The sequence below is a fragment of the Amphiprion ocellaris genome, chromosome 22 (genome assembly GCF_022539595.1).
Source record: "Amphiprion ocellaris isolate individual 3 ecotype Okinawa chromosome 22, ASM2253959v1, whole genome shotgun sequence".
Taxonomy (NCBI): domain Eukaryota; kingdom Metazoa; phylum Chordata; class Actinopteri; family Pomacentridae; genus Amphiprion; species Amphiprion ocellaris.
The window spans coordinates 23,622,751-23,648,673 of record NC_072787.1 but is presented as its reverse complement, the minus strand read 5'-3'; the positions used below and the strand labels follow the sequence as shown (position 1 = coordinate 23,648,673).

The 25,923-nt window shown below is 37.4% G+C and overlaps 1 long non-coding RNA gene across 1 annotated transcript in view; it reads right to left on the bottom strand.

Annotated features, from left to right (window-relative positions):
• LOC111569094 (uncharacterized) overlaps positions 1-18,689 on the bottom strand; it is a 28,575-nt gene extending 9,886 nt beyond the window's left edge. The window contains exons 1-3 of the long non-coding RNA XR_002746175.2: positions 18,588-18,689; positions 17,593-17,643; positions 15,417-15,589 (exon numbers count right to left, since the gene is read on the bottom strand). This is a non-coding gene — a long non-coding RNA (uncharacterized LOC111569094). The remainder of the gene's footprint in view (positions 1-15,416; positions 15,590-17,592; positions 17,644-18,587) is intronic.
• Positions 18,690-25,923: the final 7,234 nt, after the last annotated feature.

The window sequence follows — 25,923 nt, the reverse complement described above, 5'->3', positions numbered from 1 at the left end:
TGGATTTAACTAAACAAACAGGTAAGAACCTTCCATTGGATAATTACTGCAGTGATGAATAAGTTTCAGCTGCAACAACTTATTTAACCCTAGCTGATGCAGTGAGGAGCCTCTCATTTCTGAAACAACCACATCAGAAGACATATCCTTTGGTCATGGAAAAGATGTTAATCTGTCTCAGAAGGGTCAAATTATTGGCCTGCATCAAGCAAAGAAAACAACTAAGGAGATGAAACTAATAAAATCAGATTAAGAACCATCAAACACATTATTAAAACCTGAAGGATAGTGGAGAACCATCATCTTTAAAGAACAAATGTGGTCGGAACAAATTTTTAGATGATCGTAGGAAATCAACAGTAGAACTCACGGCTATGTTTAATTGTGAAATTAAGAACATTTCCTCATGTACAACGTGAAGGGAACTGAAAGGACTGGGACTAAACAACTGCAGCTCCTAAGGTCTCTACACACTGTGCGATTTTCGGAAACCCCAGATGAAAGACAACAATGGTGAGAGAATCGAGGTGACATCTTTGGTCGTGGCTCTAAATCAGTGGTCCTACATTGAGAGACGGGTTCAAGAACGGCCATTGTCATGGTCTTGTGACCAAAGACAAGCTGCGATTAAATTCTGTCCAAAATTTGGGGTGATCGTCTCACAGTGTGACTGCTGCTGCGACCTACGATACTAAGTAACCAATAGAAATGCAGGATGAAATGACGTACTGATCAGCGCGACACTGGCGCTAAACCCAAATAGATGATTTGTGGCGACAAAATGCATCAAAACAAATATGTGGGATTAAAACAAAGAAGACAGTCTCATAGAGTTGTGGCAGCAGAAGCCTTTTTGACGTGTCCTCCAGCTCGTACCACAACCGGACAAAAAAGGACGAAACATGGAAGTATATGGCGGCAGAATTGCAGCTCCTAGTTGGTAACCTAACATTAGTGGCTAGCAAACACACACACTGCTGTAAATAGTGGCCACATCACTTAGTTTATGTTATTAAATAATGTGACTCTCTACGTTTTGCTTTCATTGTTTATTTTTCATGGATGGACGCCGCATGCTTATGACGTTTTATTGTTTTATTCACGTTAACTCACGTACATTATAGGCTGAGATTCAGCTGCATTTTCATCGTACAATCTGCACAGAGCAAACTTCATGTCATTCCCAAAGATTATTAGATTCACGTTGTAGTGTAGAGGTCTTAAGTCAACCACTGATGAGCGAAGCTAAATAAGAAAAAAAAAAGGTTTCAGTTTGCTAGGTAGAATCAAGACTGGTGCTCCAGATAAAGTCTGTAAAATAAATCAATATTTGTACCATTTTTTAATCCTTTATATTTTAAATTTTATTTCAAACAATGAAATATATTTGTTAATTAACAGTATTTTTTGTTGTTGTTGTTGGTTTCAATTCAGAAAAAAAAACAAATGTTATGAATGAATTAAATTATTAAATTAAATTCTTATTAGCAAAACATAGAAATTCTTGATGTGGATGTGATTTACAGTTTTGGCCTGTTTTTGTTTTTTTTTTTTTTTTTTTTTTAAACAATTAATATAGAAATCATTATTTTTTTTCCAGGATCTTACTTGGTATTATCTGTAAGTCAGAGAAAATCCCCAGAATTGCTTTTTTAATTCTTAACGTACATATTTTTTCTTTCAAATGATGAAAAATATCTACAAAGTAACAGTGCTGCTTCTAAAACAGTAGAAATAATGTAATTTTACAGTGAAATGTTGTAAAATAACAAATCACCATTACTAAAAATACAAATTTTAGGCCTGTTTTTAAACAGTTGAAATTGTAGTAAATTGTTCAGAAGACAAGGAATAGTTTGAGTTGTTCATCTCTGGTTCCGTTGTTTTAAAGGTTGGGGCCTGAAACCTCTACTGTCCAAAAACACCTTAAAAAGTCCCAAAAAACAAATGCAGAATCATCAGACTACTCCATGAAAACACAAAATGATCATAAATGGATGAATTTTCAACCCATTTTCCAGCTGTTGGGTTTTCAGACTAAATTACTTTATGTTTTGTAGATAATAACGACAATATAAATGTTTAATGATTTAGATGCACTTATGCTGCTTCATTAATTTCTAAGTAGCTTCTTTTCTATCTGTGTGTGTCTGTGTGCAGCTGGAGATACTGAGTCCGGAGTGAATAAAGTGTTATTTCAACACGTGATTCCTCAGAGCTCCACTGTCATCCAGAACACACTGAAACACAGCAAACAGACTCACAGATTCCACTCAGTCCCACACAAAGATACACAAAATTAGCAAAAAGACACACTAAACAACCATAAATGGACATAAAGTGACCACAAAGACACACAAAACCAGGACAAAGACACACAAAACAACCATAAATGGACATAAAGTGACCAAAGAGACACAAAATGACCACTGATAGACAGAAAATGACTAAAAAGACACACAAAACAGCCACAAATAGACATAAAACAACCAGAGACAAACAAATGACGACCCATAGACATAAAATGACTACAAAACAATCAAATATAACCAAAATGACCCCGTTTAGTAAAAAAAAAGACTAAAAGCAGACACAAAACAACCAGACACAAAACGATCCAAAATAGACACATAATGACCACAAAAGACACAGAACCACCACAAAAAAAAACCACGAAACAAATACAAACAAATAACCCCGACACAAAATGACCCAACAAATGGACACAAAATAACCACAGACACAATTGACAACCAAGACACACAAAACAACCACAAATAGACACAAAATGACCACAAAGAGACACAAAATGACCACAAAGAGACGCAAAACAACCATAAATAGACACAAAATGACCACAAAGAGACGCAAAACAACCATAGACACAAAATGACCACAAAGAGCCACAAAGCAACCATAAATAGACACAAAACAACCATAAATAAACACAAAATGATCACAAAGAGACACAAAACCACCATCAATAGACACAAAATGACCAGAGAAACAAAACAACCACAAATAGACATAAAACAACCAGAGACAAACAAATGACGACCCATAGACATAAAATGACTACAAAACAATCAAATATAACCAAAATGACCCCGTTTAGTAAAAAAAAAGACTAAAAGCAGACACAAAACAACCAGACACAAAACGATCCAAAATAGACACATAATGACCACAAAAGACACAGAACCACCACAAAAAAAAACCACGAAACAAATACAAACAAATAACCCCGACACAAAATGACCCAACAAATGGACACAAAATAACCACAGACACAATTGACAACCAAGACACACAAAACAACCACAAATAGACACAAAATGACCACAAAGAGACACAAAATGACCACAAAGAGACGCAAAACAACCATAAATAGACACAAAATGACCACAAAGAGACGCAAAACAACCATAGACACAAAATGACCACAAAGAGCCACAAAGCAACCATAAATAGACACAAAACAACCATAAATAAACACAAAATGATCACAAAGAGACACAAAACCACCATCAATAGACACAAAATGACCAGAGAAACAAAACAACCACAAACAGATGCAAAATGACCACAAGTGGACAAAAAAAACGGCAGACACACAAAATGACCACAAATAGACACAAAAAAAACACAAACATAAATGATTACCAAGACACAAAACAACCACAAATAGACACAAAATGACCAGAAATAGAGACAAAATCACCATAAATAGTGACAAAACAAATACAAATAGACACAAAATGACCACAAAAACAGACTTATAAGAGACACAAATCCATCACAAAGAGACAAACACCAAATGTAGAAACCAGCCCAGAACAAAGCGCACCATTTCCTGCTGTTTGTGTAAAAACTACAGCGTTCAGGTGTTTTAGGAGGCAATTAAAAATGAAACCACGTAGTTGTGAGGAGCTTTTAAAGATTCACAGAAGTCATAAAGTATTGACGGACGCCGTGTTTCTTGGGATTTCCTGACAGTAAAAGGAAATCCAGAATAAAGGAAACCACCTCGTCCCAGGATGAACCACAACAACACCGGTTTGAATGAGCCGATCTAATTAAACTTCACGTTAACCACCTGGAGAACCGTTCCGTGCTGCTGGAAATCAAGCGGAGCTCATCGTCTTTCTGTTCTCTACAAAGGTGTCTTCACCGTTTTATTTCATGAACACGCTGATCCGCCTCATGCCACCGTCGCTACCACAATTCCTGCTTCCTTTTGTCTCGCCAACAATGCCGCCTCTGGCATTTTGATCACAGCTTAGAGGTCCCAGATGCCGGAGCTTCAGTTAAAAGCAGCCGGAGAAAGGAACTCCAATTAGTTAGATTTTTTCTTGCCTCCTCTCATAATTCATTTTCAATCAGAACTGAACTGAAGAGCGTCTTTACAGAGAGGAAAACATCAAGTATAGGCAGTGATTTTGACAGTTTCCTCCCACTCAGAGGGACTTTTGAAGATCAAACGTTACTCTGTGTTGTTAATTATGACTCATGAAGATTAATGTTTAGCTAATGCTGCAGTACTATTACTGCATTTTGGTGCCATTTTTTTTAGTATTTATACTGCTTATACAAGTATAGCATGCAGGATCATATAACTTGTAAAAAAGGTTTTTAATTGGATTTTTATTTTTAATTTTTTTAATTAGATTTTTTATGTTTTGTTAAATGAAAAATACTACTACTACTGAAAGGCAACAATTTGCACATTAGCTGTAAAAAAAAAAAAATACTGGGCAAAAATGTAAATAGCCACATCAAAAATCTGTATTTTTACATATGGTGACATTTTTTTTCCCTGCATTTCACCCCCCAAAAATATAAAATTTTATTGTATATAAATCATCAGAAACAAATTTAAATAAAAAATATTTTTACAGATTTGCAGTTACTAATATGTACATGAAGGATACATTTTTTAACAGTTGATTATCTAAATATGTAGTAAAATCACAGATCACAAATAAATATTTATTTACATATTAAATGATAAAAAGAGGTTAGGTCTTCTTTTCCAATATTTAACTGTTTTTTCTTTTAACTATATTTAAATGAACAAAAATGATGCAATTTTATAGATCTTTGCCAATATTTGAAAAAAAAATCATACGACATTTTAATTGCATTTAAATCAGCAAAAAATAATGTAATTATTTTACAGATTTGCTGTGATTTTAAAGGAAAAAATATGTATTTGAAAGACTGAAAAGCTGTAAATAAATTTTTAACTGCTGTTTTACTTCTTATCAAAATATCTGATATCAGAGTAAATAAATTTTAAAAATGGGGCAAAACTGTAAATAATGTCCACATTATTAATAAATGGTTAGGTCTTATTTTCCGATGTTTGATTGTAAAATTACACATTCCCATTAACTATATTTAAATTATCAAAATATTTATGATTTTATAGATATTTGCCATTATTTCAAAGAAAAACTATATATTTTAAAGACTGAAAATGTGTTATTTTATAGATTTCATGTGTTTTATTTAAATTATAACTAGTAAAATCGCAGAAAAAGATATTAAATGCTAAGCGTAAACATAAATACATTTTCCACATATTATTAAATTTTACAATTGAAAAAATTACACAGTTTTATCGTATTTAACTGAGTTAAGAATATTATTAATTTAAGGACATTTGCTGCTATTTTCACAGTTTCTACCGTTTTTGAATGTAACAGTATTCCACTATTTATAACATTCTTTATAACTCTTTTTTCCACTGAACACAGATTGGTAGAATTAATGTGAACACCAAAATATATGTATTTAATTAAACTGATATAGTTTTCAGAGCTCTTTTTATAATGGAGTTTTATTTTGAAAATGTACATGTCAATTCCTGGTTTTTTGTAAACATTGTAAGATTATCAGAGAAATTTAACTTCTTTTTTTCATGATTCATGGCATTATAACATTACAATTGGAGTAAAATACCAAATCTAAGCTTAACACTATGATATTTCATCAAAATCCCTTTATTTTACATGTTTGCAATCAAAAATTTTGCAAAGAAATAAAAATACTGTGCTGTTCTGTACAAACTTGCAACATTATACCTGCATCAACCTGCACTGAAGACATTTGTGAATTTTCCCTGCTTCTAGCCGTGGTTCTGCTGTTTCCACAGAGGTGCAGGATTTTATACTGCAGTAAAAAATGAGGCCAGAATACTTTAATATCTGCTCATTGAACATTCTGCATCCAAAACTGGCATCAAGACTCACATTTGTAGAAGCAGCTCCTGGTTTCGTTCCCGCTAATGTGGAAAACAAGCATCTCTGGAGTAGAGTTCTCAGTTTCCCTACTCAGCTTTGCAGATAATAGAGAGAGCGTCTAGTGGCCAATAGAGGAACTGCATCTGAGAGCACTTCAACATGTAGATTTATGTATTTTCAGTCTTCCTCTTTAATTGCCGCATGGTCAGATTGTACTCTGTGTGCATTTTCACGTCCTCACAGAGGAGAAGCACCTTCTTCTTTTCCACTTACCGCAGCGTTTCACGGCACTTTCTTCCATTTGCTGTATAATAAACATCATCCCCTCCAATTTATCCCCTCGTCTGCTCGCAATTGCACTCAAACTATGATGCTCGGGACGCCCGGCGAGGGAGAAACGATAGCAGGCTGGAAAAGTCGGAGCCAATCAGTGTTACTTGGGCTCCTCGCAGGATGTTCTCTACAAGGTAGCCTGGAAAGCTGACAGAGCCAATCATCTGCAGAAAGGAAACAGCGAGAACCTCCCCTCGCCCCAACAGCGGCCTCGTCATCTTCCATTAGCCGCCCCGCACCGTGCAGAAAGATGTGCACGCATCCCACCAACCTGGAGTCATCTGGAATCCAGCTTTAATCAACAGGATCAGCCTGTGCAGCTCCCGAGGCAAAACAGCGAACCTCCTCTCAGTGACTTTGTCGAGCTTCAGAACAGGTAAAGTCACTGCGAGATCAGACGGCAAAGCGCAAACCGACTGGAACGCACCGACTTCACAAGCCCAACGTCACATTTTTTCACCTTAAATCAGCAGAACTCACCGGCCAATTAAGCAATCTGAAAAATCACAGATGTTTATGTGCGTTTGCTTCACCTTCAATAAGTGTTTTAGTCCTTGAAGAAAACATTAAACTGACGTACCACCACCAGTACAAGATATTCTACAGGGAACAGAGAGGATTCTGAATGGAAAAGGCGTTATTCTGGGTTCCTGAGAACTCAAACATTTCCAAGATTCTGTTTTTAAAGACATATTCTCAAATTTAGAGTACAGAACACGGAGGAGTTATGTGACGATTGGCGTATGTTCGTCCTTCCGTCTGTTATTCCGTCTGTGCGCAAGATTACTCAAAAATAGATTAACAGATTTGGATGAAATGTTCAGGGAAGGTCAGAAATGACACAAGGACCAAGTAATAGTCAATTTCGTACATCACTTTCCAAACTGTAAACAGCCCACAGTGCAGCTCTGTGATTTTTAATGTCACATTTTCTAAAATACTTTGTAGGAAAATCTTGTTATTAAAGCTTACATTTATTACATTAAATCAGGTAGCACCATCGGTCCCGCCCACTCAAGTCCAACAATCACTTCAACCTTTTGACATAATTACAAAATCTGGCAATTCTATATTTTCTTGTAATTATGGGATAAGTCATATGAACAAGACATGGTCTGCAGTTCTTTTGTGAAAGCAATGTGTTTCCATAAGAAGGCCAAGAAAAACAACATATGGTTCCTCTTGACTTGACAGTGAAAAAAAATGGGGTTTTTTTGTTTGTTTTTTTTACAGCATTTCCGATGATTTCCTTGAGAAAAACTATTTTTAGGGCCATTAATGAATGGAAGAAGTTTTTTTTGTGGTGCACAGAATAGAGCTGTTGTGAGTTCTTGGAACTGGCCCTTCATATTGCTTTATTCGCTTTATGTGAAGTGAAGAAAGCCTTCTGGAAACTCGTCTTCAAGGACTCAGAATCACAGTTGCTGTGAAAACATCTATTAAAATATGTCATTTTGAGCGTTAATTTTTATATAAAACCAGATTAGCCGCATTTAAGAAGAAATTATCGCGTTTACATAAATCTTAGAACATGAAAACTTAATATAGTTGAGATTCATATGAGATTATGTACTTTTGCTCGTTATTTTTTGGAACTTATTATGTCCAGGCATCAGATTTGTTTTTAAAGGCTGAGCACTAAAAAGGTTTGCTGTTGATTGAGTCAAGGTGCCCCATTAACACTTTCTGCTTTTTCTGCAGCCTGCTGCTTTTGTTGCTGTCATGTCATAATAACCATTATTGCCTCAGTGTGAGACTGAGCAGAAAACCAAACAAATGTGGAGGGTTTTTATAGGTCACTCAGTCTTATTCATTCAAAGGTAATTAAATCCAAATTTGAAATAGGTGATTTAATTAGTTTACTATCAGCTTAAATCACTCATCTCATGAAATTTTGTTTTGAGTCGACACCAGTCAGGTTTTAGAGCAAAACTCAGAACTGTCAGTGCCACTGCTGTGATTATAAATGACATAATATCTGCTGCAGACAAAGGGAAACACTGAGCTGCTCTCACTGAAGATTTAACAAAACCATTTTATACTGTCAGCCACCATATGCCCCTCCTAAAGGTTACATGATGTTGGTTTTGATTTTTATGTCATGTAAATTGTTCTACAGTTATTTCGACAAAGTTTCGTTGTACAAATGCAATGACAATAAATATCCTTGATCCTTCCTTTATTGTCAACAGTGTGGAACTGTAGGAAATGTTGGTTCTGTATTTTAACGTCTGTTTCCTATACAACTAAACTGCATCCAAACGATTCCCTTCATGACAATGGAAAGAATAAACCCCTATTAACAGGTTGAGACCTCGAGCAGAACCAGGCTCACGGAGGGCAGACATCTGCCTCAACCAGTTAGGGCAAGGGTAAAGGGGGAATACAACAGAGTTTGGTTATTAAGGGCTTTGTATGTGAGGGGAAGGATTTGAAATTCTATTCTGGAGCCAAAAGTAGTAGCAAAAACATTAATTTATTTATGAATTATTGGATGAAGTTTATTTAAATAACTCTAAAAATGTATAATAACTCTAGCTAAAAATTTGCAGCTTTTTAGACGTTATTCATGTCAACCCAATTTCTACAAAATTACGATGCCATACAACTAAACTGCATCCAAACGATTCACTTTGAACAGCTCTTTAGCGACGTGAAGCATGAACTCCCTTTTAAGAAGTAGAAACTGAACATTATCAAAACAATTTTGATAACTGGTCGTGCTAAAAACTTATCATCATTGAAAATACACTTTAGTTATACAAGAATGTAATTTTGTAGAGACTGGGTTTACCGAAGACAGCCGCAAAAACATGGGTGCGGACTTCATACATAGCAAATCTAAAGATCTAATCCTGTCAAAGTATGTTTTTTATAACATACTTCTTCTTCAGAGTCAGTTTCTTTATACACCATGTTTGGCTAAATTATTTCAAAATTACAATTTGCTATTGTGTATTGCAACATAGCTTTTTTCAGGTGAGCTGGTGTGCTCGAGCTGCAGCGGAATCATCATAGATCTGTGCAATCTAGCAAAAACAGCAGTCTAAGCTGTTTTGGAACCATGAAGGGGTTATTTCCATGGAAAAAAACTTCTAAATATGTGACTTTAATACAGAGAAATGAGTTTTAGGAGTTTAATCAAAGACCTGAAAGTGATTTTCATGTTCAGTTGTTGGTTTTCTCACTATGTCTGACAACCCAGCTTGGTTTACAGGTTAATTAAAAGCCACACTTTTCACTTGTTTGTCATGTGGAACTGGGTTTCTTGCTTGTTAGACGGTGAAATGCTATTGTTGCTATTTACATTTGAGCCGAAACATAAGGTAAAATAACCCAAACCACACCTACATCCCAACAGCTTCACGTTTTATTTCTAGTTGTGTTTTCAAAAAAACACGAGGCTCCAAAAAGAAGGCGTTTCATCTGAGCTGCACTGTAAGCAGCTAAAACAAATACCCGCTTCTTGTTTCTCCTCATTTCCCTCTTTCTTTCTTTCTCTGGAGACTTGAAGTATGTGTTAATAAGTAAGACGAGCGACCGAGTCTGGCTCCATTTCTTCTTTTGTTTGTTTTACAGAAACACTGTTATCGTGACGTCTCCTTGGCGGATTGCAGGAAAAGTATGCTGGAGACGGGCCACAGCTCTCCTCGTATTTGCACATTAAAAAGCCTCGCAGTTTCCTCTCCTTATTATTATTCATTTCTCTCCACAACAGTGAAAAAGGTCCCCACAGATGTTCTCTTGGCTTTTATGTCGAAAGCTATCTGACTGATACGAGGAAATGTCAGTCGAATCCACAAGGAAGAAAGAAAAAAAAAAGCCCTGATTATTCCTTCCAGTGAAAGGTCATCTGTGACACGGAAAATGTAAGATAAATTTGTACAACATTAAGTGTAGCCAGCCGCACCGGAGTCCTGAATTGAACACACGACTGAATGTTGTTTGGGTTTTTCTTTTTTAGATTTGTTTTTTAAAATCTCTGGGATAAACCTGACTCATCTCGGGACTTGTTGTGTTGTTCCTTCACCGTGGAGTTTACAGCCGCTGACACAATCCGACGTCTCCATCAGGCTGATTGTGCGACTGCAGTCATTCTGTTTTTCTTCCACAGGTGACTGCTTTGCTCGCTCATACAGGCAATGGAAGATGTAAGAAGATTGCCTCTTTTATGGATTGCATTCTTAACAGTTGGGGGAGTGATGTTTTCTTCTACTAAAGCACACACAGTGGGCAATTTGAACTGTGCATCAGAGCGGCAACTCTTAAAAAGGTTCTCCTCCGATGGCCACGGCAATTTCCAGTGGCATCTATCTTTCGCCGAAGAAAAAACTGTGTTTTAAGAAGCAGGTGGAAGATAACGGCATATATGTTTGGGGTTTTTTTTCTTCTTTTTTTTCATGCGGCTCCCCACCGAGAGTCGCGCAAATTTTCCGACAGTGAACGCAGCACAGCATGGCTCTCCTCTCGCCTAATGATGCAAATTATTAAAATGCTTTCTCCCCTTCCACAACCTGTTTCATGTATTTTCCTTCCAGAAATAATTGAGGAATCTTTTTATGTTTTCAATTAGCCGTTCTTTTTTTCCCTCTTTCTTTTTCTCCATCCTCCTCCCCAGTTGACATTCATTCTAATTGCTAAAGATTCGAGCTCTGAAATGTTGCATCACAATAACAGTCGCTCTATTTTTCCCTGTCAATCTTCCACAACGGAGAGAAGAAACGAGAGGGAGTTTACAAATAATTACTGGAAGAAAAACATTAATTTTCCCTTTTCTGCTTCGGAATAAAGTACGCACATATTCCTCTCAGGGAGTAATTGCAGTGAATATTAACATGTTGCATTTATTTTCGGGGAATTTACTGCACTCAAACCTGATCTCTAATCCTGCCGAGAGTCTCTGAAACTGAAGCCTCTTGTTGGTGTTTTACGACTTTAAATTTTCTTTCTAGGTTGAAACACTCGATTCCTGCAGGCTGGAAGGAGTTCACAGCTCTGTCCTTCAGAGACAACATGAATTCATGTGGGTTACAATGAAAGGTGACTCCTATTCAGAGACGGAGTGTTATTAAATTATTAAAGCAGTCACAGAAACAGCTTCTGCAGAGCGACAGTTCACGAGCTCTCAAAACACCAACATCAAAATGACTTTAAATATTGATATATTTTAATCAAACCAACACGAAAAATCCCGAAGTTATTAAATATTACAAAGATATTAGAGAGAGACGAGCAGATGAGTCAGATTTGAGAATTTGAAATGACTTAAAGCAGAATTCCAGTTTATTTCAACCTCCGTGGCCTTGTGTTGGAGCCACAAAAGGCACATTAATGGGAAACAAGAAAAGCACTCAGAGTGCAGTACTCCACCAAAGCTGCTCAGTCGCATCATTTCAGACAGCTGAAATCTTGAGAAAATTTGTAACCGAAATCACGGTACCATGGATATGATGTACCCACAAACAAAATGACCTTGTGCTGAGCACAGGTGTGTGTTATGCATGTGTACATTATGTACGGATACCGAATCACGTGACCTAAATATGTAGCGGGCAGTGGGAATTGATGGGACTTGGAAACACCCCCACAATTTAATCAATTGTTCCTTGTATCATTTCCGATGGAAAAGTCCAGATGAGTCCTCAACGGTCGATTTCTAGTAGGATCGCAATCATGTGATCGTCAACAGGCAGCTGACGTAGCGTTCATTTGTTGTCATAGTTAGTGACACCATGCTGCTGTCTCGCAATGACACAGAAATCTTTAACAAATCTGTGGATCCAGACTATAAGCCACATCGCTGCCAAAATCTAATCAATTGGTCCTTGTGTCATTTCTGATCTTTCCTGAAAATTTCATCCAAATCTGTTATTCCGTTTTTGAGTAATGTTGCGCACAGACAGAATAACAGACGGAAGGACAAACGTAGGCCGATCTTCACATAATTCTGCTGCGTTCTTTGGCGAAGTAACTGTGTTTCTGTATTCTAACTCTGAGTCTTTTAAAGCAGAATCCTGGAAATGTTTGAGTTGTCAGGAACACAGAATAGCACCTTTTCCATTCAGAAACCTCTCTGTTCCCTGTAGAACATCTTCTCCTTCTAAGCCACATCACTGCCAAACTCTAATCACTTAGTCCTTGTGTCATTTCTGACTTTCCCTGAAAATTTCATCCAAATCCGTTAATCCATTTTTGAGTAATGTTATGAACAGACAGAAGGACAGACAGACAAACCAATGCCGATCGTCACATAACGCCGCCGTGTTCCTTGCCGGAGTAACAAATAACTGCTGTCGAGTTGAGTGTTTGCGCAGCTTTCCTTAAATATACAATAGTTGATTTGGCGCCACCTGTGGTTCCTACTAGTAGCTACTAGTGGTTAAACAGATCATAGTTGATCCGTACAGTTTGAGTTTCACACAAACCGCAGATTAAGTTTAACCATCGTAAATGGCGCCAAAAAAAGTATTCATCCCTCTTTAAAAGTTTTCCCCTTTTATGGGTTTTCAATGTTTAAACATAGTCAATTTAATTTGGCTTTTTTTGGTGAGAATTTACCAAAAAGGACTCTTTCATTTCTACAAAGTAGTGTAAATTAATTAAAATATAGAACGCAATATAAGTGAATCTGTTGCCATTTTAATTATCCAGCATTGAATTCTCCATATTTGGAAAAATGGCTTCCCTCAATCAAAAACATCTTAGTTGTGGGATTTAATGTCATTTTTGAAATTGAAGAAGGTCAAATTTGCTGAAAATGTTCACAAACATGACATTATTTTAAATTTATCCCACAAAACTGAAGTGAAAGTTTGTTTCTTTGATGATGTGTTGGCATATATGTATACACAGGTACATTAAGCACATGCTTGGTTGCTAAGTATTTGCATTATCGGTTCTTTTTAGTTCTTTTCTTTACGTCTGTTTGTTTTTCTTATTCAATCATGCCTTGATTTGATTTCCTTCCATATTTGCCTCCCTGTATCATTCTTTTAATTTTTAAATCAGAAGTTAATAATGTTGCTTTTGTATCATTTCTCTGCTTCTACGAGGAGGCGGGTATTGCCAGCTGAGTAAATATAGATCATATATTAATGTTTAAATACAACTGTGAATAAAATTTAGATATAAGACAGTTTTTTATTTCATCAAACTTACAAATTAAAACCTGCATTAGTTAGGACATTACACAGTCTGTGATTCATTAATTTATTCGGTAATCTATCTCTGTCCTCCCACTGATGGCGGCTTATTGATTAAATGTTTCTCTGCTGCCATAAAACTGATAATAAAAATAACCACTCCAAACAGCGATGCGTCACTCGAAAAGTCACTTTTTTCACTCTGTACAGACTTTTTCTGATTATTAAAGACAGAGATCCATTTGTTGATCAATCCTGAGCCTAACGGATAAACCAAAGCTGCTTCTTCATTGTTATTTAAGGTTCTTCCTTAATTTGGTATTTTATTTTATTGTGTATGATGTTTAGCGTACATCAGGGGTCACTAACTGGCGGACCGCGGCCCAGATCTGGACCCAGACGCCGTCTTATACGGACCGGACCTGTAATCAGTAAATTGTAACGGGATTTTAAATTTGACCGGTCGCTTCTGTTTTAGCGGCACAGCTTTCCCAGTGTTTACGGCATTAGTTATCAGCTCGGGGAACACACAGACCAATTACGTACGAGTTCAGCCATCTCACATGACGCTACTCAGCCAATGAAGTCTCTGCATTGCAGCTGCTAAACATCACAGCTCTGCGTTCAGAAAACAATTGAGAGGTGAGGGACAGACAAAAAAGGAAAATGAATAAAGCGACACCGAGAGGGAAATAGCCCTGCACATACTGACCATGTTTGGCTCAACATACAGCTGGAGGCACCTTTCTCAACTATGAACATAATCCAAACTGAATATCATTCCAGACTGACCAATGAGCTCCAAATGTGTTTGAGAATGGCCCTGACACCTTTCAGACCACAATTCAAAATACACAATTCAAAAAAATACTGGCAGAGCAAACTGCAGCTCAGTTCTCCCATTAAGCAGCAGGGATATAAGGGGAGTAACAAGACAGGAAAAAAAATGTTAAGGTGTTCAATTGTTTACATTTTTTGAGATTTAGGTATTGTTAAAGATGTATATAAGCTGGTTCGGGTTGTTTAGTCATTATTTTTTCAAGTTCTGCACTTAATTTTAAGATGTACAGTTATATCAAAAGTTATTTGTTAATAAATGTTGTCAAAATGTTTTTGAATCGTACTGAATTTATTTGATTTGATGGTCTGTGCAATAAAAATGTACATAATGATGCTGTGCAATTTCATAAGAATGTTGCTGTAAATATTGTATTTTTTCTTCTAGAAGAAGAAAATATTTATATCTATGCACTGTGTGCAATGTGTGCTGCTCTCCTTTTTATTCTGTTCTATTTGCTGCTGCTGTTACATTGTAAATTTCCCCGCTGTGGGATCAATAAAGGTTTAATCTATGTATCTATCTATCAGTTATTGATTACATGCACGCGCTAATAAAACTTCTAGGTTGCATCATCATATATCGCACTAATTGAAGTCAGACTTTATGATGTTCCAGACCTTTGCTTTAATACATTTTCTCTGACTGGACCTCTTTGAATTTTGGTTGAATACCCCTGGCGTACATGAATCAGAAATATGGTCTAGACATTGTTAAAGTGGCAAATTTAAATAGTTGTTTTTCTGCAGTCTTAGATGACCGAAATCATTTTGCTTATTTGGTACGTATTTTACTAGTCAAAACAGTGGTTACATAATGAGCACTTGTTCCCATGAAGAAACGTGTAAAAGTGCTTACCGCTGGATGAATTCCAGTGATGTGGCTGCTTCCTCTGGATACTCAATGTTGAAGACAGTATGATCCAAGGAGAACAGACAGGGCAGAGGTGAAATCTGAGTGGTCTCTCAGCTGGAGAACAACTTTGCCCTCAATAGAGAGCATCCATTTCTTTGCTTCCAGAATGGACTCTCCTGAAAATTAAGTTGACATTGCACAGAATTCAACCTCACAGGGTTCAACATTTCACATTTCAAAGCAGATAAACTCTAAAAAAAAAAAAAACACCTAATGATGTGGCATGATATAATTAAAAAAACAACATTAGGTCACCTCTCAAACCTTGGCTATAGGTCTCTCTAAACATCCAGCAGCTGGTGCAATGGTTGGTTTAGCACTTGACCATAGGAGCTTCAGTAAAAATCAGCTGGACTTCTTTTCTTCTCTAGCTACACTGTTTTCAGATCCCATAGACAACTTCTCCACACTGCTCCTGTAGTTTTCTACTGTCCATGCTTGGCCTAGCTTTGTAGGTTCATGTGTAAATCTGTCCCTGGTTATAAGGCAGTATCTACAAAAGTTTATACTCTTGCTAAAGTTCTCTGTGAAGCCTCCAAGTGAATGTGATCCCAGGTTGTCACCTACAATGGCAATTACAACCCCCTTCACAGTCTCACCTGTTTGCAAGGGAATGCCAGACTGCTCAATGTCTTTTAAATATCTCACAAGCGAGGAGAACACTTTCTCTTGTCCAAAAAACTGATAATCAGACTCCCTGCAAAGCATGACTAACTGCACTGGGTCAATGGATGACCGGTTGTGAGGTAATATCTCAATCAGTGTCATGTACACAGCTAAGCGTTTGTGTTTCTCTTTACTAGATCCAAGAGGATTCACAAATTCAAAGGCATCTTGATACTATATAACTGATATTGGGGAAGGTGATTCTTTTAAAAGGGTGTTTTCTTTTAAAGTCCTACCACCCCTCACATCCTCAAGCACATTGGATCTTCCGGTACGTGCTTTTTTGAGACATTATATTGCTCTCTCACTGATGGCAGGCTCAACAAAGCTTTTAAAGTCTCTTTCACCGGGACATACTGGAAAAACTGCTCTTTACCAGCAGCATCCAAACCTAGATAAACTTGTATGGGTTCAATATAACAGAATTTTTTCTTAAAATATGTCTTTCTGGTTGTATCTGATCTGAACAAGCATTCATTGTACATTTTCAATAGGTTCTCTTTCGACAGTCCATCTATGATATCACAGATCTTTTCAAAAGGTATTTCAAGCTTTAACAGCTCTTTCCTAAGTCTAATAAACATTTGTGACATTGTATTTGTGCATACTTCTTGAAACTCTTCTATCAGAGTGGATATTGTGGGTGCAGGGAAAAACATCTTTGATTGCATTCTCATGTAAAAGAGGGCCAAATTGGTAAGAAAAACCTCTCTGTCTTTCTCAACGTCACCTAAAGAGTCCCCAACCTCAGGACATTCTGCAGTCTCCGTCATGTTATCATCAACAGCTTCATCGTGCCAGCCTACATCATCTTTGTCTGTGCCTCCGTGTTTACGAGCCACCAAGTCCTTTGTATGTTTCCTGCTTATGTGTGAAGTGAAGGAACATGTGACACTGAAGCACTTCTGACAAGCACTGAAAGGGCAAACAGTTTTGTCTCCATTCTTCATATGCGACTTTAAATGCTCGCAAAGATTTGAAAAATTTGAGGATTTAAAGGCGCATTTCTCAACCTCACATTTTAAATTGGCACATTTGTTAGGTCTAGCTGGTTTTGGTTTTGTGTGGTGTCGGTACGTGTGTCTGTAATGCGCATAATGTCCTGAAAATACAAGGACATTTGGAAATTCCATGACGAAACCTGAAGTGTGCCTGTTTTCTGTGCACTTTGACGTGCTTGATATATGGTGTGACTGTGTCTGTAGAGAAATGACATTGTTTGCATTTGAAAAGCATGTTTTATGAAAATCAGTGTATTTCTGTATATAGCTGAAAGGAATGTTGTTTTGTTATTGCATCTATTCATCCTTTTAGAACAGGGCCAAATGACACTAAAAAGAACCATCAGTCTTAACATAGTTAATAATTCTAAAGCTACAAATCTTAATACTGTTAGATTGAATTTGCTGCCACAAATCAGGAGAGCACAAGTCATGCTGGGTAAAAGTCTTACCTTTCCATGTTTTGTTTGGCCCGCTTCGGTTCTCAAGTTCTCTCTCAGCAGCTAAGAACAGAAAAAAGAGTGATGAACAGTGGTGCCAACTCCTCAGTAAGCAAAGTGGCTCTCCTAAAAGTCGTAATTGTAACTTAAGTTTTAGGAGAGAGGAATAAGCTGTGGAAGAGACAAAAAAGCAAGTAAAAAAACAACACCCTAAATATGTGTAGAACTTCAGGCTGTGAGTCAAATGTAGTGATTTTAGTGTGACAGTGAAGGAATATTAACATATTATATACTAAATAAATTATTGTAATTAATATATTATTTTATATGTAACATTTACATCCGGCTCTGTAGGTCAGGACGGGATCAGCAACGGCTTGCGCAGGCGCAATTCATTTGCCGTCTGGACGCGAAGGGGTGTGGACCTCTGATCAGACCGCAGCCGGGACTACTGCGAGGTTACTGTGACCGGCTCTGAGTGCTCTGGGACGGTGCAGGGCTCACGGCAGCATCCGCTGGTCGTTGAGGACAGTAACTGCAGAACGATACGTGCTTTCACGTCAGTCTCCAAAACACCAGAAAAAGTCGCCACACTTGTCGCTAGTCGCTTTTGACACAAAAACGTCACCAGCAGGATTTGGAAATTCGCCAGATTTAGCGAGAAAGACGCCGAGTTGGCAGCACTGAAATTTACCATATGGTCCTAGCTAACCACCCAACGCGCGCGCGCCCGCGCGCGAACGCGGTTTAACACGGTTAACACGGTTTAAATTTAAAGTTTATCCAGTAACGTTACTCCTTGGCTACCCTCCTAAAATTATCGACGAATGTAAAAACCGAACTCTTATCAAAATTTCATTAGCAAGTAGTTTACTAAAGTTCAGTACACCGACTTGCTAGCTAAGGACCGTGTCTCTTTTCTTCTCTCTGTTACCGTTCGACACACCGGACAATTACCTGACGAAACTCGATTTAACATAAAATTCTAAAATGTTGAATTGACTTACCTGCTGAAGTAACAGACAAAATAGACTAGACTCTCGACGAGTAAGGTCCAGAAAACGACTTTGACCTTAAACAGGCCGTGACCAGCAGACACCTGTTAAAACCTGTTAAACTCCGGACAATGTTAAGATGGCGCCGGTTCCTCCTCCTTTGCGTGATGACGAAGAAAACGTCTTTGTTAGGAATAATGGAAAATGCTGAAAATTCCCGCTCAAAATCACTGTAATGTAATTCGCAGTAAAAAAAAAAAAGTTACTGTAAATTTAGCCTCTCAGTGAATTTTACCCATCATTGCAGAGCTACAGCAACTTACTTTAAACAGGTTCTACAGTAGTTATTTATTCATTTTACAGTAATATTACTGTAAAAACTACAGAAACTTGTTACAGTGTAGTGTACACGGAGCTGAGTTTCTGGGGGTTTAATCAACCTCTGTAGTGCCAATTTTTTAAAGTTTATATATTCATATCATCCCTTTTCTGGTCAGGATTATCTACTCTAAATCCATATATCTAGATTGCATAAGGCTTGTTGACTGGATGGAGAAACAAATGTGGGTTTTATTGGTGTGAATCCTGCAGGAATTCAGCAGTTATGAGCAAACTGGAGGTTTTCTCAAAAATGGCCTTTTACTGTTGACATCCACACCAGTCTTCCTTTGACTCATGACTGTACTTTCCATTAAAAACAAGAAAAAAGAAAGATGATGTAGTTTTCGAACTTTTTAGTGTACATTTGTTCATTTAATGCCAGATTTTGGTCTGTTGTGGTTGAATTTAATTACTTATTTCAAATTCCCAGTGTAGTCTTGTCTTTCCATGTACAAAGCTACAACAATCCTGGTACAAACTGGAGATTTTTAGGCAGTGTCTCCTGTTTTTTACTGGATTTAATCTGTATTAGTCTTTCTTTGACATTATTTTTTGAAAAACCACCAATGGGGTGCAAAAACTGATTCATTTGGACACTTAAATCCAGTTCAGAACACAACACTGACATATTACCACCTTTTAAATTGCTTTTTGACACATCCAGTAGTTACAGAGCAACACAGTCATTCATTAAGGATCATACAAGGCCAATGTTTACTCTTTTTTAGCTCCGTTTTTGGTCTCCACCAGCTCCTCGGGGAAATATGTGGCCGTTTAGCTGCTAAATGTTGCCATTTTTCGGCTTATAGTCTCTAACTGTGGCTGTTTGCTGCTGCTGAGCAGGTAGCATCCAGTGAGTTTTTGTGGTAAACAGCCATTTGATGCAGCCAAAAATAAATCTCGGAGAACGGTGGGGGGGATGTAAACAGTAAAGTTGTGCCAGACAGCTAAAAAGATGCACAAAGATGAGACAAGCTGCAGATTTGAGTGATAATTCAGCTTAATCGTGACCACACTGGTAATTGCTGAAACTAGAATAAAGGACAGATCAGACATGTGGAACCCTAATGGGAGCAAAAACAACTGAGCAGCACATGTAAAATAAAAATAAACCCCAAGAAGAATGTGTTGCATTTGAAAGAGACATAAAATCGTCCTCCTGACTCCTGCAGTGTCCTGATGGAGGTGAAAACTAGGCTAACCTTCGTGGCTATTTCCCCGGGGAGGAAGTGGCAGATGTACAGAACCACACTTGCCCTCCCCAGCACATCGACAACACAACCCTAAAGCTCTCCAGGGTTCTCGTCTCAAGCCGAGCCAAAAACCCAAGCTGGGGTAATCCCAGGGGAGCTCAACTCTACCACCGGCTCCCCTTCAAATCCTGTTGGGTCAGAAAATCCAGAGAGCGACCGCTGAACCGAGGGAGGAGGAGGACGCTTGCTTTGTTCACCCTCCTGTGCAGTTCAGTTGTCGTCCCCGTGGAGACGCCGAGGACGGCTGAGGGAGCGACTCGGACACTGTGGTGACTTTACTGAAGGCCCAGCTGAGCCTGGCCAGCTGTGAGCTACACATATAGAAATACTGTATATATGAACTGTCACTTCTCTCTGGGGGTTTAGAGGCACAGCACACACGGTTAACAGAAACTGGAAAAGGTGAAATTACAAGACAAAAGGTCAAAATTGAGGAGACAAATAGGTAGACACATTATAGATTTAAAGAAGTAAAAATATTTGATAATGAGAGATCTTTGAAAAAGAAAATACAGTTACACAGTTGAAAATGTAAAATTTAAACACTATATTAAAGTAAAAGTATACAATTAAAATATTTTAGTAAATAAAATATGACAAAGAAGCAAAAAACCAACAACAAAACAACCCAAACAGCACAAATAAAACTGAAGATGAAAAAAAGTAGAACATGAGAGTTAAAGCAAAACCAAAAAAGAAATTATTCAAAAAATATTAGATAAAAAAAATGGATATGAATGAAAAATTCTGAGATTGAAACAATACAAGACAAACAATGTAAAAAAAAATATTTTTTTTTTTTAAAAAGCAAAAAGTGTTTGATTTTAAAAAAGGTACTTGGCTAGAAATTACCAAAGGTAAAAAAAAAAAAAAAATCAGATTAAATATTTATATTTATATAACAAAGTAAAACATTTTAAAATACGATTTTAATAAAGGACAGAAAAAAGCTTTTAAAAAATCTGATACATAAAGTTGAAACTGTGAGATTAAAGCAAAAACAAAAAAGAATAAAAGATAAATTGACATATATACATATATGCATATATATATACATATATGCATATATATATATACATATATATACTAATATACATACACACACACATATATATTTTAAAAAATAAAGCTTTTAAAATAAAAAGTGAGACAATAAGTTACAAAAAAGGTAAAGCATATTTTATATTACAAAAAAAATCCTAGAATAAAAAGATTTCAAAAAGGTGCAAATTCTGAAATTACAAAATGTACAAAATACTGCACATAAAAGTGAAAAATAGGCTATAAATGTTTCTTTTTAAAGAAACATCTGATAACAAAGGGAAAAAATATTTTTAAAAAAACAGCAAAATGGGACTGAAATAACAGAGAACCTGTAAGAGAAGTGGAAGCAAAATCTACAAATATTTCCTTCATTAATCAAAGCGAGCTGGAAAGACAACAATCACATTTATCAGACTAATGCCATGAAACGCTGCAGTTCTCTAACCAGGGAGTTTATCTTTAAAGATCCTGGATGCCTGGTGTTGGCATAAAAAGAAAAAAATCTAGAAACACACAAACAAGCTGAGTGATGTGAGAAAGCTCTTTAAAAACCACCATTAACTGAGCTGCAGAGCAACGAGTTTCTGCTGGAAAGTGCTGGAGTGGAAGTCGGTGAGTGCTGTAATAGCCGTCAATGAAATATTGATAGGAAGCCTCCATGTGTGGGAATCTGTAATTGATGTTTGTGACATTTTTCTCGCATACAGAAACAGAAACGTCGCCACAAACAGCGATTCATTTGGACGCGTTTCATTTGCTCACAATTGATTCTTTCACAGTGCAGCTTTTGTTGATTTCTTTATTATTTGACCGTCTAATTAAAATGTACGAATAAGGAGATAACACAACAGCACTGGTGATTAAAATTTACCTGACAACGATGCTCAGCGTAAAAAATCCTTTATACGGCACAAATTACCTCCCAGCCTCAAAATATGCACGATTCAATCAACTTTGGGGAGCGATTCCAACACACTGTGCAGGTATGATTTACAGTCATGAAATATTTACACCTAATATCCACATACAGTCTGTGAAGTGGCCCAATAACACCTCATTTCCTCATCCCCCTGTGCAAAGCAACCAAAGGTCAACAGCTGCTCTCGCCAGTTTGGAAAACACTGGGAGGCCAAGGGTGACTGGGAGGGGGCCGCCGTGTCATTAATTGGCAATCAGATTCGGAATCTTAATCGCTTTGTTTGCCCTGTTTGGTGAACGAATGGAAATTAGTCGTGGTGGTAATGATGCAGGGACGTATGAGCGGCATGCAACGGCGTCTCAAACATGACTGCATCGTTAAATCAGCTGAATATCTGGACATTAGCAAACTCGCAGGTCCATATTTCATGAAAAGTTGCACAAACTGGTGTTGGAGCTACAGAAAAACACATTTAGCACAGCTTTAGATCAATATTTGTCAAATGGAAACTGTAATTACAACATCGAAAATTGTGTACGCCAAATGCTTAGTAGTTAGCAACATGCAAGCAAAATGGACTTTCTTGTTGAAGTCTACAGGTCTAACCATTTTACAAACTCACATGCAGTCAATATAATGTAACAAATACCAAAACATAATGAAAATTTGAGTAAATATCAACATTTCTATCAGATATTCTAAAAGTACAACCCTCTATATGACTAAAGTTAAAGTATATTACTGAAAAAACGCTAGTATGTTCCACCACTTCCAAAAACATGTCACACCTCGTCAACTTTTTCATTTCACAAAATTTCCACTTGCGAAGTTGCGAAGACTACGAGAAACAAACATTTATATGGACTCTTCTTATAAATACAGTAAGCTTGACCCTACCTGAAGGCACCATATCCCTTAAAACTGCAACAAAAAAACACACCTGGACAAGCTGTGGGACATATTGTCATGAACTGCAGTACCGTTAAGAAATTTGGGGTCACCCAGACAATTTCATGTTTTCCATGAATACTCACACTTTTGTGTGCCAACATAACTGCACAAGGGTTTTCTAATCATCAAGTAGCCTTTCAACACCATAAGCTGACAAAATGTAGCATTAGAACACAGGAGTGATGGTTGCTGGAAATGTTCCTCTGTACCCCTATGGAGATATTCCATTAAAAATCAGCCGTTTCCAGCTAAAATAGACATTTACCACATTAACAATGTCTAGACTGTATTTCTGATTCATTTAATGTTATCTTCATTGGAAAAACTGCTTTATTTCAAAAATAAGGACATTTCAAAGTGACTCCAAACTATTGAACAGTAGTGTATAACCGTGGTTAAACTGCTACGACACAAAAGTGTGAATTTAATGATAGCTATCCACTACAAATTACTCTTAAACTGGTGTTGATTCTCTTTCTTCTAGGTCATAATTGTCCCAAGAACATCAGTAGAAAGCAAATGGCTAATGGTCCATAACGGACTCAACACTCAGGAAATTTGATATTTTATGGAACTTGCTTAGGTGTGAGCCAAAATGGCTCAATAGCGCCACAAAATTTCAAACAGGCTCTACAACCAGGACGTGTCACCTACAGCTATGAAGTTTGGTACGCATAAGTACTTCATCACAACATACAAAAATGTAATTGACAACCATACCAAATACACAACAGGATGCCGGGCAATTTGAATTATGTGTCACATTTTGGACGATTTTGGACCAATTTTTGCACATTTTCAAAAGCTATAAACTCAAACAGGGTAACACCGAGAGAGCTGAAATTTGGCCAGGATGTACAGCAGGCACAAGTGATCAAAGTTATCTAAACTGTCCGCAACAGTCAGAGGGCATCGAAATGGTGGCTGGTTGAATTTCGACAATTCACCATGACATGGGAAATGCTGTGTAACAGGCCTGTACATGCTCCAATCTGCCTCAGACTTTACATGTGTAATCAGAGTCCAGCCCTGATAACATACCTAGGTCATTAAACATTCACAGTGATAGCGCCACCTGGTGAGCATGCTTGGATTTGCTGACCAGCAAGGATGCGAAGACCCGACCAACGTTTCTTGCAGCTTTAATTATATTTATTATTCATTATTTTCATTTGATATGTTACTTACTTTGTCTTCATTGTAGTACAGTCTTATTTCGAAGGATATTTCAGTTCATAGTGGATGTGGAATTAATTAAATTGGGCAAAACTCAATATACATGAAGTTTGCGACAAGGCAGGAAACCAGCATTTTTGGGGATTTCTATAAAAATAGATATTAGTAAAATGTTGGAAATGCCTCAAATTTAGACTTTGTCCTGTGTGCAACTGTTCTTTTTCTTTATACAAAGGAGAGGCTTTGAGACTTCCTCTTATTTGGCAAGATAAGTTATGGCAGAAGTCGATAGTAGGTGTCTTAGCCAAAAGCGTGAAATTTGGCAGATTATTGAGTAACATATTCAGCTAAACTACCCCTTCTGTTTGGCATCCCCCCTTCAGATCGCCATCAGAACAAGAAAGAAAAAAGATCTGGAGTCTTCCACCGAACAAACAAATGAATTAGACTGATAAGATAAAGGGTATTTTTTTCATTTACAGTTAAGTCTTTCTCCTCAAGACTTTCCCATCTGCTGGCGTTGGCCGCTGCATTCGGCGTGTCTGATCCACTGTTGCAGCATTTCATTCCAATAAAATCTCAGACACCGGGTTTGATTTGCATCCTCATGTGCGCAGCGTGTACAGATCAACTCTGTGGCATCTCACATTTCACACATCTCGTCTTTGCGGAGGAGAGAGTCGGTCCCTGCGGTGAGGCGCTCGGGTCCACATCACATAAATAAATAGACAAACACAGCGAAGCACAAACACACAATCGCTCAGTCATGCTGAGATACTCGGAGCAGGCTGACAGCATTTGGCGAAGGTAGAATAGGGAAAAGAAAATCCAGTTTATTTGCTTGTTGACTGACAGGTTACACTGCATATCGCGGTGCTGACAGCTGAAGAATGGGGTCATGATCAAACCCCTGAATCACATCATCTTTTTTTCCTAAATTGTCCTCAGAAGGCTAAAGGACAGAGCTCTTTTCCAGGCTCTCTTTTCTCAACTCTCTGTCCAAATTACTCATCACGCCAACAGCAGACAATCCACTGGAAAATGGGACCCGAGAGAATGGTAACTAACTGTCAAGACAGAAATTGGTGGAGCCCCTTCTTCTTTTCCTTTTTTTTCCCCATCCTCTCTCTGCCGCCGCTAACAAGTAATTTTTAAAAAAGCACGTCAATCTTGCATGTGCTGTTGGCAAGTTTCGGACACCCTTTTCAGCGAGATTCGGTTTGTCATTTGAATAATTTGTGCCGTTGTTGCTCCACAGCTGGACCTTATCAAGAATTCACAGCAGCGGTATGGTTTTTCTCCCGCCGGTGTCTCGTTCGGTGTTTCTAACTCCGACAAACTTTACGTGACAGTTGTGTTTGCATTACAGAAAAAGTGCTACCAAACCTTGCAATTCTCGTCTGCGTTGTAAAAATCAGAGACGTTATGAATTAGAAAGAGAATAAAGAGTGGAATATTTTCACTGCAGCACTGACCCTTGCACTTTCTATACTTGTTCTCTCGTTATATTCTGTTTAGAGGCATAAAATTCTCCAGCTGTCATTGAAATGTGACTTTTTTTGTATCAATATGCACTTTAAAATTAGTTTTGTGTGTAGTTTTTAAGCTGAAAGCCTTATCAGTC